Raw genomic sequence first — 7630 nt, forward strand, 5'->3', positions numbered from 1 at the left:
TCTGGACACTCCTAGATGTCTCTGCCTCTGACTGTGCTCTCCCACATATCTATAAAAACCTTCTCCTCACCATACCTAGGAGCAGCCATGTCCTTTTGCTTTATATTTTTTTTCCCATTCATCTGGTGCCAAAACCCAGGTCCAATTGTTTCCTTTCCTTCTTATTTCTTTTTTCCATTCAATATGTAATATTACTAGTAATTCAATCATCATGCTAATCCTGTGAGTGAGGAAGTTATTGCCTTACTTTTTATGTACAAGGAAGCCAAGGCACTGGGAGGTTGAATACTTGGTGCATTGTAGCAGTAATCAGTAGTGAAGTGGGAAGGGACCTAGAATTCCAAAGCAACACTTACAGCATCCCATACTACTGCCCCTTAGATTCCCAAAGAGACAGGGGTCAGGACCTGGGGCTCACTTTGTCTATAGTGAAGAGATCAGCCTCGTCCTTGTAATAAGAGAATACAGAATGATGCCCCTGAGGAGGCCAGGAGACTTGCTGATATTAGATTTTTGTTTTGTTTTTCCATCTTTCTTTCTTTTAATTAAACCCAGGACCTCATGGATGCTAAGTTCATACTTTACCACTGAGATAAACCTCCAACCCAGTGCCACATTTATTTTAATTTGTTTTTGTTGTTGCCATTGTTTTACTTTTAGTTTTTTGTTGTTGTTTTTGTTTGTTTGTTTGTTTGTTTGTGACAGGGTCTCTCTATGTAGGCCCTGATTGTTCTGGAAATCTACATGTACACTAGGCTGGCCTCAAACTCCCAGAAATGGCCTGCCTCTGCCTCCTAAGTACTGTGATCAAAGGTGGGCACCATCATGCCCAGCTTATTTGTTTTTTGAGACAAGGTCTTGCTGTGTAACCCAGATTGTCTAAAATCTTTTTTCTCTTTTAAACAAATGATGGAAGCAAAAATATACCTAAAATCAAAGCTTCTGGAACAACCATTTGTCTTGTCTTGTATCCTTCCTCAAAGTTGACCTTGGCTTCCCACTTTACCTTGTGTTTCAGGCTGGGTCTCTAAAGACATCTTTGTTGACAACAGTTTTGTCCAAGGGGATGTCCACAGAGTACCTCATAGGCATGAGGTGATTGTAGGTATAAACTTTCACAAAGACTTGATCTCTGATCTCTTGGCAATTTTCTTCTTGAACATAGCAGCTGTCACTTTGGGGGGATAGTGATCAATTCCATTGACCAAGGCATGGCTATAAGGGTGGTCTGAGGTGCCATTGTCAATGTTCTTCACAATGACAGCTTTGTGTCTGGAGTAGCATCCAGCCAGGGCCAGCTCTACTCTCCCCAGTTTCAGGAACTTGCCTGTTTCAATAGCAAACAGGCTGTTCCCAGCAGAAAGGAAAGAAGGGCCTGCCTAAACTTCTTGACCTTACGGTGTTGGCCCCTCAAGTGCTACAATTACAGGATAAGTCACACCTTGCCTGGTCTAGGACTACATTTAGTTAGGAAGTGAGAGTCAGGTAATGTCTAACATACTATCTGTAAGAAGAGAGTCTGTGAGACAAAGCGGTGATGTCATTTCTGTTGGTGCACTATGTAGAACAAACAGAATTGCCCTCTTTGTAACAGTCATACATGTACTGCAACAAGGCAGTGATAGATTCAATGTGAGGTCTTTTGGTTCAGAATGGTATGTCAGATGAATGCTTTACAGAGAGGAAAACCCAGGGAGACTTCATGGTGGCGGTGCCTTACTGCTCTGGAGTGGAAGTTAGCTTTTCCCAGGCCTAGCCCTCTTTCTTCAGACCCTCCCTTCTTCCCATCTTCCTTTCCTCCCTCCCTCCTCCCTTCCTCCTTTCCTGTTCCCAGACTCTGTTATAAAATCCTCAGAACACAGAGCAGTATTTCCTGGAAAGAAAGGGACGGGGAATCACTGTCTGGTTGGTTATCAGTGGAAAAGGCTCTGGTTCCAGTCTGGTCTACAGATTGAGTCTGAAGGAAAGTTGAATTTCTCACCCCAAATTATCTTTGGTTTTTAGAAGAGATAGAATTCCCAAGGCAGAATAGTTACCATTCTTAAATGTACAATGTGGGCAGGGGGTGGTGGTGCACACCTTTAATTCTAGCTTTGGGTGGGTTGGGGGAGAGGGAGAGAGGCAAGAGGATCTCTGTTGAGTTTGAGGCCAGCCTGATCTACAGTTCCAAGACAACCAGGGCTGCACAGGGGAAACACTGTCTAAAAAAACTAAAAAAAAAAAAAAAAAAAAAAAAAAAAAAAAAAAAAAAAAAAAAAGAAAGAAAAGAAAATAAAAAGTACCATGTAGACTGTGAGACTGTACAGCCATCACCCAAGCCCAGGAAGAAGCCCTGGCAGTCACCTCATGTTCTTTTGCCCCCAGCTCTGATAGTCACGGGGTCATTCTGTCTCTTCGGATCACCTCTTCTGGACATTTCTATCAATGACATTTTATTCTATGTGGTCTTTTGTGTCTGGCTTCCTTCATTTGGTTCATCCATTTGTGGCGTAAATCAGGATCTCATTCCTACTGTTCTGGCTTCAGTAGCTTTAGTTTCTCATTTGTGGAGTCACCTGTGTCACCAGCCCCCATTTTTTGGGGGGGATGAGGGAGGTAGTTTATCCTGTGACCACAGCTCTCCAAGGAACCGAGGAAGCTTTTAGGCTTCTCGGTTCTCTCTCTCTCTCTCTCTCTCTCTCTCTCTCTCTCTCTCTCTCTCTCTCTCTCTCTCTTATGCATACGTCATTCCTCTTGCATGTATCCCTACAGGCCAGAAGAGTGCACCAGATCTCATTGTAGATGGTTGTGAGCCACTGTGTAGGTGCTAGGAATTGAACTCAGGACCTCGGGAAGAGCAGTTAGTGCTCTTAACCTCTAAGCCATCTCTCCAGGATGTTTTTTCTTTTTTGTGTGTGCATGTTTTTGTGGGTTTTTTAAAAATACATTTTTAAAGATTTGTTTATTTTGGCTGGGTGGTGGTGGTGGTGAAAGCCTTTAATCCCAGCAGAAGAGGCAGAGACAGATGGATGGATCTCTGTGAGTTTAAGGCCAGCCTGGTCTACAGAGAAAGTTCCAGAGTAGCCAAGGCTACACTGAGAAATCCTGTCTTGAAAAAAAAATGTATTTGTTTTATATGCATTGGTGTTTTGCCTGCATGTATGTCTGTGTGAAGGTGTCAGGTCCCCTGTAACTGGAGTTACAGACAGTTGTAAGCTGCCTTGTGGGTGCTGGGAATTGAACCTGGTTCTTCTGGAAGAACATCCAATGCTCTTAACTGCTGAGCCATCTCTCCAGTCTATGTGTTCCTGTGTGTGTGTGTGTGTGTGTGTGTGTGTGTGTGTGTGTGTGTGTGTGTGTTTGAGACAGAGTTTTGTTATGCATCCCAGGCTGACCTCCAAGTCAGTATTCTCCTGCCTCAGCCTCCCAAGCACTGGACTTCTAGGTGTGTGCCACCACAGCCAGCTTTTAACCTTTTTCTTTTTTTATATAATTTATTTTTATTTTATCTGCATTGGTATTTTGCCTGCATGTCCGTCTGTGTGAGGGTGTCAGATCTTGGAGTTACAAACAGTTGTGAGCTGTCATGTAGGTGCTGGGGATTGAACCTAGGTCCTCTGGAAGAACAGCCAGTGCTCTTAACCGCGGAGCCATCTCTCTAGCCCTTAACCTTTTTCTTAAACCAGGACTTTGACTGCACTAAAATGTACAGAGCTGTGGTCACCACAACTCACCGACGACAGCTCATATTGGTCCTGGGCAGATATAAAAGAGCAGTTCTGCTGCAGTGCTAGGGAGCTGCTGGTCAGCGTGCACTTGGCCCTGTCCCTCTCTGGGTACTCACTGTCAGCTTCTAAATGCTGAGATGCGGAATCTTTCAGCCTCGTGATTCCAGGAAAGCACCTTCTCTTGGGCCAGCCTGGAGCAGCAGCCCCAGAGACTTGAAAGTCTGGTTCCCAGATCCTGTATGTCTTTGGGTTTTCTTTTGCCAGGAAGGACAAGGTGTCTTCTCCAGGAATGTCACTGGCAGAGAGGACTAGAGCCATGCAAATTATATTCCCAAACTTTTGCTAATCATATCAAGGTCCTCTGCAAGGAGTCTTTTGGCCTAACTGGAGTTTGATAATTACAAATTATTTCTAGCAGAAATGCTGACTGTGGGAGAGCAGGTTAGAGCAAATTTGATTCATATTAAAGCCGTGGTCCTTCATGAACCTTCAGGGTATTTATTTTTCCATCAGCTCTCCCCTGGCTCCCCGACCCTCCCACTTTGGCCTAGCTGAGCTGGAGCCTCGCCTAATACAAATAACTGCATTAAAATAAAATCATGTGCGAGCTCAGGGGAACACGCCTGAGTAATGGAGAAGATAATAAACTCGGACAACCACCCCAGCTCTCTTCTTACTCCCTCAAGAGGAGAGAAGGTTCACAACTGATTTGGAATCACTTCTAACAGTAAACAGGAGGGAACTAGACCTTAAGCGGTTTAAAGGAAAAAAATGTAATAAGGTAGCAGATTGCAATCCTCAACTGACCCTCACTCAGTCCACATCTCTTAAGTCGTTTCCACTTTCTGGGTTGTGATAAGAAGAGCTATGGGCATTTAACAGAAGAGCAATAAATCAACACAGACATGCCTTCATTCACTCATTCCTTCATTCATCAAACATTAGAAGCTGACTCTGTGCCTGGCACTGTGTTGGTTGTAGGAGATGTAGATCATTCTTGCCCACTAGTTGCTTTTTGTATAAGGAGAAGGCAGATTGTAACCAATAAGCCACAACACATACAAACTTGTTGCTATCAACAACCTTCCATACAGCTTCCCTAGCTTGGGTTGAATTGGCACAGGGAGGGCAAAAGATGGTCGTCTAGTCTCAGCCTCTAGAACAGAGTCTCTCAACCTATGGGTCTCGACTTTGGGGGTTGAATGACCCTTTCACAGGGGTCACCAAAGATCATCAGAAAACACAGACATTTACATTACAATCCATAACAGTAGCAAAATTACAGTTATGAAGTAGCAATGAAAATAATTTGTGGTTGAGGTCACCACAAGAACTTTGTTAAAGGTTTGCAGCATTAGGAGGGTTGGGAACCAATGCCTAGGAGCTGGAAATCAGAGTTGTAATTCATCAATTTAAAAGCAAGAAAGGAATGTAGGCAGGGTTTAAAGCCCACATCTTTAATCCCAGTACTGAGGAGGCTGAGGCAGGCAGATCTCTGAGTTTGAGGCCAGCCTGGTCTACAGAGTGAGTTCCAGGTCAGCCAGGGATACACAGAGAAACCCTGTCTGGAAAAAACAAAGCAAAAAAAAATATTTTTATTTGTGTGTGCTTATGTGTTCGTGGGTAAGCACTCAGGTGTGTGTGAACATGCTCACAATCCAGAAGGTGTCCAAGGAGGTCAGAAGAGAGCTTTGGTTTCTCTGGAGCTGGAGTTTCAGGCAGCTTTGAGCTTTCTAACATGGGTTCTGGGAACTGAATGTGGCTCCTCTGAACCAAAATGCTCATAACAGCTAAGCCATCTCTCCAACCCAATAATAATAAGATTTTTTTTCCTGGGAAAGGGTTCTTCTGTGTACCCCCGGCTGTCAGGGAACTCACTATGTAGACCAGGCTGGCCTTGAACTCACAGAGATACATCTGCTTCTGCTTCCCGAGTGCTGGGATAAAGGTATATGCCACCACTACCTAGCAATAATAATAAATTTTTAAAATTATTTTTTGATACAGGTTCTCACCTGTTAGCCTTTAGTGGCCTGGAGCTCATTGATATGTAAGGCTGGCCTTAAACTCAGAGACCTGCCTCTCCTTCCCAAGTGCTGCAAATAAAGGCAAGCACCAACATGCTGGCCTAAAATGGTTTTTGTTTTTTGTTTTTTTTTTAAGAAACAAAACAGATAGGAATAAGGGGGGCTGTTCTTCCCACAGGCATGCTTTTCTGCTGATTGAATATCTTTGGGAATGAGTGACCCCTTGGTTCAGAGTTCCAATTCTGGAGATAAAGTCTGGTTGGAGAGGTGAGGGAGACAATCAGGAGATGAGAAAGAGTGTGTAAATCTTAAAGGTGAATCTGGGTGGAGACTCCTTCTGCTATTATTGTGCCCTCCTCTGCCTGCCCATGAGATGGCAGGAAGCCAGCAGCTGGCCAGCAACAAAGCACTTGGGAGCAGGGGCCTCGTCCCACAAGGAGAGCAGCTGGAAACAGCTGGAGTGCTTTACTTCATTATCACAAAAATGCCATAGCATTTTATGGTTGGGCACCATGGCCAGATTTTTGGCTCCTCCAGTGCCTGGTTTTGGTGAGATTCATCCTCAGCTCTTCTCCGAAAATGAAATGGATTGCTGCATTTCCAGGGCTTAATTGTCTGCACCAGCTAAAAGCTCTGCCAGTAATGAAAATACATCCCCTCTTTTTATCAGAAAAAAGGATCATAACTCAGCCAAGTCTAGCTTGCATTTTATTGAATATCAGCCTAGCTTGTTTCCAAGGACATCTGATGTGAAGCATGAAGGCTGCTGGAGGCTGAGGGCTGCTGAAGAAAAGTCTGAAGAATCAAGGGCCCAGGGATACTAAGGCTGCAGTATCCGTCCCTCAGAGTGCATAGCTTTTTAAAATGTCAAGCATCCCTTCCAAGGAGTGGGGAAAGTATGTTTGAAATTCTGCACTGAGAGTATAGCTAAGTGACATAGCATATGCTTAGCCTGGGCCAGGCCCTAGATTCAAACCAAAAAAATAAGTAATTAAAAACAGAGAGAGCCCAGGGCCTGCTGACTGTCAGCTCAATACTTGAACAGTAGAGGCAGGAGGATACAGAGTTCAAGACCTTCTTTAGGGACAGAATTTGTCTTAGTCAGGGTTACTATGGCTGTGATGAAACATCATGACCAAAAGCAAGTTGGGGAAGAAAGGGTTTATTTCACTCATAAGTTCACATAAGAGTTCATCACCAAAGGAAGTCATAATAGCAACTCACACCAGGCAGGAACATGGCAGGAGCTGATGCAGAGGCCATGGAAGGGTGCTGCTTACTGATTTGCTTATCATGCCTTGCTCAGTCTGCTTTCTTTTGTGGTTTTTTTTTTTGGGGGGGGGGGAGTGGGGATTCAAGACAGGGTTTCTCTGTGTAGTCCTGGCTGTACTGGAACTCACTTTATAGACCAGCCTGGCCTCGAACACACAGAGATTTATCTGCCTCTGCCTCCTGGGTGCTGGGATTAAAGGTGTGCACCACCACTGCCCAGCCTCAGCCTGCTTTCTTATAGCACCCAGGACCACCAGCCCAGCGAGGGAACCACCCACAATGGGTTGTGCCCTCCTCCTTCAGTCACCAATAAGAAAATGCCTTACAGCCAGATCTTAAGGAGGCATTTTCTCAACTGAGTTTCCTCCTTTCAGATAACTCTAGTTTGTGTAAGGTTGACATAAGACTAGTCAGCAAGTCAGGTATGGTGGCACACACCTTTAATCCCAGCACTCGGGAGGCAGAAGCAGCCGGATCTCTGTGGGTTCGAGGCCAGCCTGGTCTCCAGAGTGAGTGCCAGTGCCAGGATAGGCTCCAAAGCTACAGAGAAAAACCCTGTCTCAAACCCCTCCCCCCAAAAAAAGACTAGTCAGCAAACAGTTACTGGCTAGGCTACATGAGACA

The 7630-nt window shown here is 44.7% G+C and overlaps 1 pseudogene; it reads right to left on the reverse strand.

Annotated features, from left to right (window-relative positions):
* Positions 1 to 933: 933 nt before the first annotated feature.
* Positions 934 to 4025, reverse strand: LOC100751443 (annotated as a pseudogene).
* Between the last annotated feature and the right edge of the window lie 3605 nt (positions 4026 to 7630).

This window comes from Cricetulus griseus, chromosome 2, assembly GCF_003668045.3.
Source record: "Cricetulus griseus strain 17A/GY chromosome 2, alternate assembly CriGri-PICRH-1.0, whole genome shotgun sequence".
Classification (NCBI taxonomy): Eukaryota; Metazoa; Chordata; class Mammalia; order Rodentia; family Cricetidae; genus Cricetulus; species Cricetulus griseus.